The sequence below is a fragment of the Pelodiscus sinensis genome, chromosome 7 (assembly GCF_052426305.1).
Source record: "Pelodiscus sinensis isolate ZL-2025 chromosome 7, ASM5242630v1, whole genome shotgun sequence".
In the NCBI taxonomy this organism is placed as follows: Eukaryota; Metazoa; Chordata; order Testudines; family Trionychidae; genus Pelodiscus; species Pelodiscus sinensis.
In genome coordinates this window covers 17702742-17715659 of record NC_143058.1, presented here as the reverse complement: position 1 = coordinate 17715659, position 12918 = coordinate 17702742, and the positions used below count along the sequence as shown (strand labels likewise).

General features: G+C 41.4%; 1 protein-coding gene across 10 annotated transcripts in view; it reads left to right on the top strand.

Moving 5' to 3' along the window:
• Window positions 1-12918, top strand: part of NCKAP5 (NCK associated protein 5) — a 659073-nt gene that overhangs the window by 489279 nt on the left and 156876 nt on the right. The window lies entirely within an intron of this gene.

The window sequence follows — 12918 nt, the reverse complement described above, 5'->3', positions numbered from 1 at the left end:
CCAATAAAACTTGTATGTGATTACTTCCTTCCAAAGAGTACATTGCTGCTGTCTCTTGGAGATAGGCAGAATAAGATGAAGGTAAACAGTTCATCAGGGTCAAAGACTCAGAGGTTGCAGGCCCCTTCTAGAGCAGTAGTTTAAAAAAATCTCCCAAAGGATATAAGGTAACCAGGGAACATTACCTTCATTTATATAGTCTACAAACTTCTTAGGTTCAAGCCAGACCTTTCTGGATAGCTGTAAATGGTGGTAACTGTATAACTCTGAGCACAAAATGCATGATCTCATAGATTAAAATATTAAAAAAATGTCGAGTGTATTTGAAGTACTTTGGACAGCTCTTAATGTACTATACAGGGTATGACAAATGAGTGTCTGTGTAAATCAATAAACCTCTCTATAAAGGGACTACTGGTTTAGTATGAATAACAAGGAAATGCACAGAGTACCCAGTATTCTAGCTTTCTGTCAGTGTTTTTAAAGTTCACTGTCATAACTCTGTTCCCCTTGACCTTTATCAATGATACCTTCAAAGAATTTGAGTTGCTAACTTGACATATGACCTTTAAACCCTCATTTCCTTTCCCCTTAGTGCCAAATAAATGTCTGCTGTCCTGCCCTCCATATCCCTTTGTTTCATATCTTGACTCTGCAATAATTGGTTCTGGAATGAAAATCGGTCTTGGCGGGAGGGGGGATTCAGTGGGGTTTTTTTCTTCCATTGTATTTATAAAAGTGTTGAAGATGTAATACTTTTCATCTGAAGATCTCAAAGAACTTCTGATCTAATACATTATGTTTCATAACACCCTTCCCAGGTGGGGAAATATTGTAATCCCAGCACTGACCTATGCTGAAAGTAGTTGCTGGAGATATCATCTGCCTTTCTCACCCTGAAAAGTGGATCAACCTTAGAGATGAATGAATCTGTAGTAAAGACACAGTGGTGTCATTGCCAGACAACCCAAAGTTATCTTTATTTTCCAATAATTCAGTCGAACAATTTAGGAGAAAGTTGTCTCTAATTAAAGCAGCTGAAGGATGCTTAGCATTATCCAGTTACTGATTTAAAACCTTCTATTTTCCACTAGCAGTTTGGAGACTCTCTGGTACAGTTGAAAGCTTTTATTCCAATTTGGAGACATGAAGCGCATAAGCCTCTAAGTTGGCATCAGCACAATCTCATAGTGCCTTAATAGCATGCAAAGCAATATGCAGTGACTCATCTAATGGCAAGTTTTATGTTGCAACATGTCTTCAGCTGACTGAATGATATTATATGCTGAAGGTTGGAACCCCAGCAGATAAATGTTTTCCCAAATTCTGAGCTACTGAAATACTCATGACAGACCATACGTATTCACGGCCCCTGAGACTATTTTCCATGCTTAGACTGCTTTTGCTTTTCGGTTGCTTTGCTTTATTTTTTATGTTCCATGTATATAATGGACCTTAAGAAAACACAGAAGAAAAAAAGATGTGCACAATCCATTGGAATAAAAGTATAACTGTATCTAAAACCTTGAATGACTGCAGAAATTAGACAGTTGGTACTTTTAAAAGGGTTGTCATCAATAACCTTCCAGTTTTGGGTCCATCTCCTAGGTTATGTCAGGTACAGAACTTCTGTTTCTCTATTATGGCCCACAATTCATCTGAGGGCCAGTAAACATGCCTTAGCTTTCATTCTATAGGGGTTATCAGCTTGCTACATACTTCCGTCTTGGAATATAGAGTCCACGTCCCACCTTCCCACAAAAAATGTGTACTGGAAGCAGAATATACAGTCTCTCAGGACTTGTCTACACTACGGAGAAGAGCAACCCTTCGGAGGTCAATCTTATAGAATAATAGAATCATAGAACCATAGAGCTGGAAGAGACCTCAGAAAGTCATCAAGTCCAGCCCCCTGTTATAGGCAGGACCAATCCCAACTAAATCAACCCAGCCAGGGCTTTGTCAAGCCAAGACTTAAACACCTCTAGGAATGGAGACTCCACTACTTCCCTAGGTAACCCATTCCAGTGCTTCACCACTCTCCTAGTGAAATAGTTTTTTCCTAATATCCAACCTGGACCTCTCCCACCACAACTTGAGACCATTGCTCCTTGTTCTGTCATCCATCACTACTGAGAACAACCTCTCTCCATCCTCTTCGGAACCTCCCTTCAGGAAGTTGAAGGCTGCTATCAAATCCCCGCTCACTCTTCGCTTCTGCAGACTAAACAGACCCAACTCCCTCAGCCTCTCCTCGTAGGTCATATGCTCCAGCCCCCTAATCATTTTGGTTGCCCTCCGCTGCACCCTCTCCAATGTGTCCATATCCTTTTTGTAGTGGGGGGCCCAGAACTGGACACAATACTCCAGATGTGGCCTCACCAAAGCCAAATAAAGAGGAATAATGACATCTCTGGATCTGCTGGCAATGCTCCTCTTAATGCATCCTAATATGCCATTACCCTTCTTGGCTACAAGGGCACACTGTTGACTCATATCCATTGTAACCCCCAGGTCCTTTTCTGCAGAACTACTACTTAGCTGGTTGGTCCCCAGCCTGTAACAATGCTTGGGATTCTTCCGTCCCAAGTGCACGACTCTGCACTTGTCGTGTTGAACCTCATCAAATTTCTTGTGGCCCAATCCTCCAATTTGTCTAAGTCAAGCTGGATCCTATCTCTGCCCTCAAGCGTATCTACCTCTCCCCCTAGCTTAGCGTCATCTGCAAACTTGCTGAGGGTGCAATCCATCCCCTCATTCAGGTCATTAATAAAGATATTGAACAAAACCGGTCCTAAATCTTCTAGTGTTCAATTTAGCAGGGTTAGTGTAGACCCCCAAATCAAATGCTATTGGCAGCCCCCGCTGGTGTTGTGTACTCCTCATTCTGTGAGGAGCATGTGCTTCCGTCAGCCTCCCTCAGTTTAGACGCTGCAGTGGCTCGGCTTAAGGTAAGTCAGATCCAGCTATGCATTTTGCATTTTGAGTAACATTTTGCATTTTGAGGAGTAACATTTTTTTAGGAGTAATGTTAGTTCGAACCAAGCAGTTTGTTTCAAACTAACGCATCCTGGTGCGCATTTTCAGTTTTGAAATAGCTGGCATTTGAAGTAACGCGCAGGAGAAATCATGCTAATGAAGCGTCGGATATTTAAATCCCGACTTCATTGACTATTTCGAATGCCTACATTTGCATCCATAGTTCGAACTGGGGTGCAAGTATAGACATACCCAGAGGGAAAACCTATTTTGATTTATAGCCAACTTTTCAAATATTTATAAGAAGTGTTGCTTTTAACTCCATGTGAATCTCACAAGTCTTTCCTAGTCAGAAGATGGCTGGAATCTGAATTCTGGTGGAAGAGGAAAGAAGGATCATCCGGATTCCCAACAGAGAGCACTCTCAGCCTATGTCTAGACTTCAAGCCTCTTTCAAAAAAGAGCATCTAGACTACAACCAGTGCTTTTGAAAAAGCAAACATGCCCAGGCAGTCTGGATGCTCTCTTTCGAAAAAGCACAGTTTGCATTACATAGTGCCTTTTTTCGAAAGAGAGCTTTCGAATAAAGGCATTATTCCTTTTAAAACAAGGTTTTCCACGGTCGAAAAAACTGCCACGTTCTTTCAATTTACTTTTGAAAGAACACGGCAGCAGTCTAGACACAGGGGAAGTTTTTTCAAAAAAAGGCCACTTTTTTTGAAAAATCCCTGTAATCTAGACACACCCTGAGGTAAAACATCTGAGTTGTAAGAGCAGTGGAAGATTTTCACAATTCTCTACCATTCATTGTTCCAAAGAGCAAAGGCACATTGGTTTCGCCATTTTCAAGAAAGTTTTTTTTTAAGACTACTAAATCTGTTCCCAAGGTTATATGGGGGGTGATTGTGGTTTACAGTTAAGTGTTCTGTCACAATATGGAATGACAGACTGTATAAAGTATAGGTCTTTCAGCCTTACAGGTATTGGCACCACGGTTTTAAATGAAGTCTTTGAAGTGTTCCCTTCCTTGCTCAGTCATTATAAAAATGCCAAATAAATGGACATGATTTTCTCAGCAATCAAGAAGCACACAAGCCAAGCTAGCATAGAGTGGATTACATCCTTTCTGTATACATTCAAAGCCACTGATGTGAAAAAGTTTGTATTCTACAGGTATTTTCACTGTGGCAGGCAATGAGGAAAAATGTACTATTTATTATTAAAGTTGTCATGCTTAGACTTCCTAATTTTGTCAGTGTATTCATCAAGGAATGGCTTCCTGAAGTCATATATTAGGCAATAACATTCAAGTAGTCTTTGTTTCAGAGTCCATATTATTACTACATCACAGCAGTCAAAATCTGACAGACTGAAAGAAATGTAGGGCTCAGTTTCATTATTTTGTAGTTGTACATTAACTGTAGGACTTTATATTGTTAGCAGATCTTTTAGGAATCTAGACATGGGAGCAATCTGTATCCTGTTTTTTCTATGCTTACTATTTTAGAGCTAGATTGTGCAATACTTGTGCTTTCTGGTGAGTACTGACTCAAAAATGAAACTATAACTGCAAACTCACATAAATAGATTCAACACTCTGCTCAGTACATTCAAATATATCACTTCTATGCTTCAGATTGGGGCACCAGCATGAGGACAATTGATGGCTCCTCAAATTTTGTTTCTGTTTTCAGTTATGGAGTCACCCCCCAAATCTTAAAGTTCCCAAACATACTGAGTGCCACTCCATAGGACAAAGTCCTCATTTGAATCCTAACACTTGCTAGCAGCCATTTATTGATCCATGATCATCTTGCACCTACCCTCTTTGATCCATTTGTAGGTGACAAGGTGCTCTCTCTTCACAGATTAACTTACGTGACTATTTATGACTTATAGACATCGATCCTTCTTTAGTAAGTCCAAGCCTGACCTGAGATTTCGGTCCAGTAACAGAGCTGTTCAGTTCATCATAGCATGTCTAATGCGTTTTGATATGCTAGTAAGAAACTAGCCAGATTTTGCTGCAATGATGCCTTCTCATCTGTTATGGATCACAGAGCTCAAATCAGAGTTTGTACAAGTCTTTCAGCCAACCCATTTGTGGCTCTGTGGCATGGTGCTGAGGTAACAAGCCTAATGCCATTTTTCTAAAATTAAAAGATTTTCTACCATCTGTGCCGTTACGGTGGTTTTCATGCAAAATTTGCAGCCAGTTGGAATGGGCATCCACCTCTACTAGAGGGTTCTGCAAAATCAATATACCAGTGCTGCCAGGAAGCTGAGGGCCAGTCTCAGGGGTGTAATCATAGAATACTAAAACTGGAAGGGACCTTGAGAGGTTATCAAGTCCAGTCTCCTGCCCTCATGGAAGGACAAAGCACCATCTAGGTCATCCCTGATAGATCTATCCAACCTGCTCTTAAATTTCTCCGGAGCTGGAGATTCCACAGCCTCCCTAGGCAATTTATTCCAGTGATTAACCACCCTGACTGTCAGGAAGTTTTTCCTAATGTCCAACCTAAACCTCCAGTACTGCAATTTAAGCTCACTGCTTCTTGTCCTAACCTCAGAGGTCAAAGAGAAAAATGTTTCTCCCTCCTCCTTGTAACACCCTTTTAGGTACTTGAAAGCTGCTATCATGTCTCCTCTCAATCTTCTCTTTTCTAAACTAAACAAGCCCACTTCTTTCAGTCTTCTCTCATATGTCATGTTTCTAGACATTTAATGTCCCCCCCCCTTCTCTGGACTTTCTCCAGTTTCTCCACATCTTTCCTGAAATGGGGTGCTTAGAACTGTGACTCAGACTTAGCTTGTGGTCCACTCTGACTCCTAGATCCATTTTCTTCAGTACTCCTTCCTAGACAGCTATATCTCATTTTGTATGTGTGAAACTGATTGTTCTGTCCTAAGAAGAGTACTTTGCATTTGTCCTTAGTTAATTTCATTCTCTTTACTTCAGACCATGTCTTCAGTTTGTCCAGATCATTTTGAAATATGACCCTATCCTCCAAAGCAATTGCAGCCCCTCCCAGTTTGATATCATTTTCAAATTTTATAAACATATTCTCTATGCCAATATCTAAATTGGTGATGAAGATATTGAACAGAACTGGTCTCAAAACTGATCCTAGCAGGCAGGGAGGTGGGGTGGGTTCTTGAGTGGACTAGGAGATACAGCACTTGCCTGAAGAGGACAGGGCTGTGGGCTGGAGCCTCCACCCAGCAGGCCAAGCCCTGCCCACCCTGGGAGCAACCAGACAGCCAACAGAGGATACAGAACCCACCAAAGGTAGGGAGGTGGCATGTGCTCAGCTCTGGTGTGGCCTACGGGATAGTATAGTCACTTTCAGCATGACCATGAACCATTGGTAACTACTTTCTGAGAGCAGTTATCCAACCAGTTATGCACCCACCTTATGGTAGCCCCATCTACATTGTATTCCCTATTTTATTGATAAGAACATGTGAGACAGTAGAAAATGCTTTACTAAAGTCTATGTGTACTAAATCTACCACTTTCTCCTTATCCACAACAGGTTGGTTTGAAATGATTTATTCTTGAAAAATTCACGTTGTTACTTATCACATTATTATCTTCCAGATGTTTGCAGATGGATTCCTTAATTGTTTGCTCTCTTATCTTTCCTGGCACAGAAGTTAAGCTAACTTGTCTGTAGTTTCCTGGATTTTCCTTATTTCTCTTTTCATAGATGGGCACTATATTTGTCCCTTTCCAGTCTTCTGGAATCTTTCCCATCTTCCATTACTTTCAAAGATGATGGCTGATGGCTTAGATACCTCCTCAACCAGCTCTTTGAATGTTCTAGGATGCATTTCATCAGGCCCTGGTGACTTGAAGACATCTAACTTTTCTAAGTAATTTTAACTTGTTCTTGTCCTGTTTGTTCTGAACCTACCCAATTTTCACTGGCATTCAGTGTTGCTGGTTTAGGTATGTCTGATACGTGTTGGCAACATAAACATTCCTAAGCAAGTGGCTCTATTTGTTAGCATGCTCACCATATAAAAATTCTGGTATATGCCTTCATTTTTACTACTCCTACATGATTTACATGGAGCTTTTCTAAGACATATGTGTAGTTTGCTAGGTATAATAATATGAATTCCTCGATGTATTGTATGTTAAACTTTTCCGATGTAAATGGGTGCCAGATTACGGCTTTCTGTTTATTTCCAGCCCTTCAGAATAGCTTCATAAACCTGAGTTAGTGTGGAATCCCTCTTGGTTTCTTGCTCCAGCAAGCTATAAGTCACTGGGGCTCCTTCAATTTGTAATAAGTTTGCAAATTAGATAGATTTTGTTTTTGTTACAAGTTGTCCTTCAACTAGCATGAACAGATGATGGAGCCTGTCTGGGGTTGTGTGAGCATCTTTTCTTTTGAATTTTTTGCTGTAGATCGGGGTAAGGGACCTTTTATGGATTGGGGGCCACAGAAAAATCAATTGGAGGGGGGGTGGACACAAGTGAAAGGCAAAGAAAAAGAAACCACCCCTCACAGAAGTGTCCTCTAACTGACAAGGAGAACGACATTTCCCACATTCCCCTCCCACACCAAAGCCTATGGGGGTCCAGACTAGTAGATTTTGTGTGTTCCAGCCCCACGGTGACCCCTGCTATAGTTTCTGTGTTCTAGTCCTGTGGTGACCCCTGCTATAGTTTGTGTGTTCCAGCCCCTCAGTGACTCCTGCTATAGATATAACCTGCAAAGAAGAAGACCAAGCTTTGCATACTTGCTGCAGTTGTCACGGGAACTCCCTTTCTTAGATGGAAGATTGTTATTAGGGCTTAGTGGTCTATGACAAGGGTGAATTTCCTCCCATGTAAACATTGATTGAATTTTTTCATACTCAATATCAGACTTAAAGCCTCATTGTCTATTTATGCATAGTTACATTCTGACACTGAGAGAGATCTGGGGGCAAATACTATGGGTAGCTCACTGCCATCTGGCATGGTATGCAATATAACTACCTTACTTCCATGTGAAGAAGCATCACAAGGTAACTTGACAGGCAAGGATAAGTTACAATGCACGAGTGCACTATCTGATCAATGACCAACTGTTTTTCTTCCCAGAAAGCTTTTTGGCACTCATGTGACTATACTCAGTTTTGACCAGTCTGCAGCAAACCGTTAAGAGGATGCAATACATTTGCCAAGTGTGGTGCAAATCGGCTATAGTAGTTAATAAATCTTAGAAGTGATCTAAGTTGTGACACATTCTTTGACAGACGAGCTTCTAGTACTGCTTTAATCTTCTCCTGAGATTTATGTAGGCCTTATGCATTAATAACGTGCATATAATAAGCTATTGAGTCCTTGAAAAATTCACTTTTCATGCAACTGGCTCATAACCTATATTCTTCCAGAGACTTTAATACCCTCTACAGGGTTTCCAGATATTCCTCATCACTTCCACTGGTCACAGTGGGTACGTCTAGACTACAGGGTTTTGTCAACAGATACTGTCGACAAAGCATCTGTCAACAAAGAGCGTCTAGACTACAGCCAGTTCTGTCGACAAAGCAAGCCGCTTTGTCGACATGACAGTGTAGACACAAAGGACAGTGTAGATGTAATAACGCCTTCTGTCAACAGAACTCTGTCGACAAAGGGTGTTATTTCTCTTAGAATGAGGTTTACAGCCGTCAACAAAACTTCTGAGTTCTGTCGATGTTATGTCAACAGTACTCAGCGGCAGTGTAGATGCAGGTATAGTTTTGTCAACAAAAGTCCACTTTTGTCGACAAAACCCTGTAGTCTAGACACACCCAGTCATGTCATCCAAATACCATGGTATTCTCAGAATACCTTGCAAAACTATATTGCCATATGGCAGGAGCTGAAGCAATAGTAAACACTAACCTGTTACGCTGGCACACAACCTTTTGAGTGTATATTGCGAGGTTTGCTTTAGATTCTTTCTGAACTTCCATTTGCAGATACTTAAAATATCCACAAACCTTTACCACACCACATTTTTCCTCACTCTCTCCAGGATACTTTTGAAAGTAGGCCCTTTCTGCATAGACTTTCCATTTCCATACCTTTGAGTGAATACTGAAAGGAACAGGCTGAGTTTTGTGAAACGTGGGTTGTGCCTTCTTGGCTAGACTTATTTTAGCCTTCATGCATTTTAGAACTCCCGTGCCTTACTTGATTGTTCTCAGTGCCCGACATAGTATCTCTTCCAGCTGTTGTTCAGCTGTTTTAGTGTGGTGTTCTGAAAGGCTATGTCTAGACTGCAAGCCTCTTTCGAAAGAGGCTTTTTCGAAAGTATTTTTCGAAAAAGCCTCTTTCGAAAGAGAGCATCTAGACAGCACGCGGAACTTTCGAAAAAGCAAGCCGCTTTTTCGAAAGAAAGCAGCAAGTGAGTCTGGATGCTTTCTTTCTAAAAAGCCCTGTTTGCTTTCAAGAACGCCTTTTTTCGAAAGAGCACTTTCGAAAAAAGGCGTTCTTCCTCGTGGAATTAGGTTTACCGCCGTCGAAAGAAAAGCCGCGTTCTTTCGATTTAATTTCGAAAGAACGCGGCTGCAGTCTAGACGCAGATGAAGTTTTTTCGAAAAAAGACTACTTTTTTCGAAAAAAACCCTGAGTCTGGACACAGCCAAAGTGACTTTATAAATCTTTCTAGATTTCCAATCCAGAGAAACTTTACGTAACCATTCATAGCCCCACCAGGCTGAGCCTCCCTTCTCAACGATATATGAATCTAAGAAATATTATCTATTGTTAAACTCAACATTCTGTTGCATTATTCTAGTTGGTACTAGCTTTTCTCCCATCTATGTTTTAGTAACATTGATATCTCCCCCTCTTAGTTTTTTTTTTAAACTTTTCTCATATCCAAACATATGACTATGGGGGCAGCGTCCAATTCCATTTCAATAATTTTCCCCACCATTTGGATGCCTACCTGATTGCTGACATGTAATTATTGCTCACGCTATATCCACAGTAGCTACTCAGAGGTGTCTGCCTCTGTCTACAGGGTGTACATTGATATTCCTTTTTCTATATCCTAATTTGGTCTCTTCCTTATTTACTCCAGCGTAACTAACTGTTTGAATATGACTTTTTTATTGCACCTTCTGCAATGTGCATCTTTAAATCAGCAATCACAAGGAGTATGGGACCCTTTTCCAAACTGATGATATGTGTCTGTTTCCTGGGTGGACTGGCTCTTTCCTTATGTTACAGATAGTATATTTCTTCCTCCTTCTGTTTTAGCTATATCTATGTGTGATGTTTTCTTGAATGTTTGAATATCCGGCTCTCAAACTCCAACTGCTGCTTTTGTTGTTCTGCTTTTTGCTTCTACCTTTGTTTCTGCTTTGAATTCCCTCCTGCAGCTGGACCTTTTCCTGCATTTTGTTCCACCACTTTCCTGAGACACTTGGAGATTCTCTTGTAACCAATTGTTGTGCTGTATGAAGCAGCTATGATGCAGAGAATTTTATAACATTTGCTGATAGATGTTTCTGGAGTATACTGCTGACTTTTAAAACTGTTTATTTAGAAACATAAATAACCTTTTTCTGTGCTTCTTAAATACTCTCTAATTATAGACATTTCCTTTTCTTCTCCCGAGATATTATTTTAGGTTATTCTTGAATTAGAAATAAAGCCGGGTGAATTAACTAGTTGCAATTTTGCTCAGGTTTCTTGCTTGCTTCCTTCAGAAAGATAACTCTCCAGGCAAAATGTTCTCTTAGGCCATGTGGAGACTTGTAGAAAGAGTGCCACAGTCAATCTTCTAGTGTTCGATTTAGTGCAAGGGTCTAGTAAAGGAAGAGTAAGAAGGAGTTGCGAGGAATAAGGGAAGCCAATGGGAACGTTTCTCCTTCTGACCTCCCACTGTGGGAACAGCTCCAAAGTTCACCTTAAGGTACATTGATACCAGCTATTTTATTTACATAGCTGAATGTATTGATTGTTATATTATGAGCTGAGACCACACATAGATTACCAAGGCCAGCTTTAATTTACATATTTTATATTTTGTTTTATTTTTTAGTCTTTGAGAGCAATATAGTTGAAACTTCCTCTTATTTAAAACTGATGTATTTGTTCCTATTATATTTTGGGGGAATTTCCACAGAAGCTTCCAAAGGTGAAGACAGACTTATAAATAAGAATTCACTGATTTAACTCAATTTAAATGTTAATACGAGCTTGTGTTACTTTTTCATGTACGTTATGCAAAAATCTCAGAACAGTGGATTACTAAGTACAGATTAAAGCCGTTAGTATACAGGAAACTTTTAATTTTTCAGCTGACATTTGTTAGAATGGAATTCATTGTTTGACTTTAAGATTTTACTTAGACTTGTAAAATAGAATTCCTTTTCACTCTTGAAAGGATAGACTTGGGCATGTGGTTTTAATGTGATGGATTAAGAAAATTACTTTTTATGATTAGAGAGTATAATTTATCCATAAACTGTTGTGTGGCAACCATATCCACAATAACTCAGGGTATGTCTACACTACAGCACTAATTCAAACTAATTTAGTTCGAATTAGTTAATTTGAACTAAGCTAATTCGAATTAGCGCATCTAGATTTAAAAACTAGTTCTAATTAGCATTTTGCTAATTCGAACTAGCATGTCCACACTGAGTGGACCCTGAACCGAGGTTAAGGATGGCCGGAAGCAGTGCTGGCAGGGCATCCGGTTAGGACTTAGAGCGTGGAGCTGCTGTCTCAGGCTAGCCGAGGGCTGTGCTTAAAGGGTCCTGACCCCCACCCCAGACAGACAGTTCTCAGGGGTTCCCCGCTTGCAAAGCAGTCCTGGCTTGGAGTGCCCTGAATGCCCACACTCGGCACATCACAGCACTCGGCCATCAGCTCGGCTGCACTTGCCTCAGGCTGCCATCTGGGGGGAGGGAACAATCGGGGGGCTGCAGGAGAGTTTCCACCCTGAAGAGCCTGCAGAGCCACCCCAATCCTCCTCATTGGGGGCTTATACCCCATTCCTCCCTCACCTCCTTCCACTTACCTCTCCCTAGCTCCCCTTCCTGATGTAAAAAATAAAGGACACGTGTGTTCAAAAATAGAAACTCTCTTTATTGAACAAAACTGGGGGAGACTGGGAAAAGGAGGTGGGAGAGGGGAAGAGAGAGGGTGAAAGAGGGGAGGACAACTAAAATGATTAGGAGTTTGGAACAGATCCCATATGAAGAGAGGCTAAAGAGACTAGGACTTTTCAGCTTAGAAAAGAAGAGATGGAGGGGGATATGATAGAGGTCTATAAAAACATGAGTGGTGTGGAGAGGGTGCATAAAGAAAAGTTCTCCATTAGTTCCCATAATAGAAGGACTAGAGGACACCAAATTAAATGAATGGGTAGCAGGCTTCAAACTAATAACAGAAAGGTCTTCTTCACAAAGCAAATAGTCAACCTGTGGAATTCCTTGCTGCAGGAGGCTGTGGAGGCTAGAACTATAACAGAGTTTAAAGAGAAGTGAGATAAAGTCATGGAGGTTGGGTCCATGGAGTGGTATTAGCCAAGGGGTAGAAATGGTATCCCTGGCCTCTGTTTGTGGAAGGCTGCAGATGGATGGCACGAGACAAATGGCTTGGTCATTGTCTTCGGTCCATCCCCCCTCCAGGGTACCTAGTGTTGGCCACTGTTGGCAGACAGGCTACTGGAGTAGATGGACCTTTGGTCTGACCCAGTACGGCCATTCTAAGCTCAGAGCTCAGGGTCGGGGGTCTCAGTGGACCACCTTGATTTTCATGCTAACCTGCTCCTGGGTGGTCCGGCTGGCAGCTCTCCTGCCCTAGACGGCCACTTTCCTGTGCCTAGTGCGGAGGTCGTGGATGAGGTCCATGATGTCTGCACTAGACCTGGTGGGCGCCCGCCTCTTTTGGACCTGGGCAGGCTCCCCGGAGCCGCCAGCCTGGTCCTG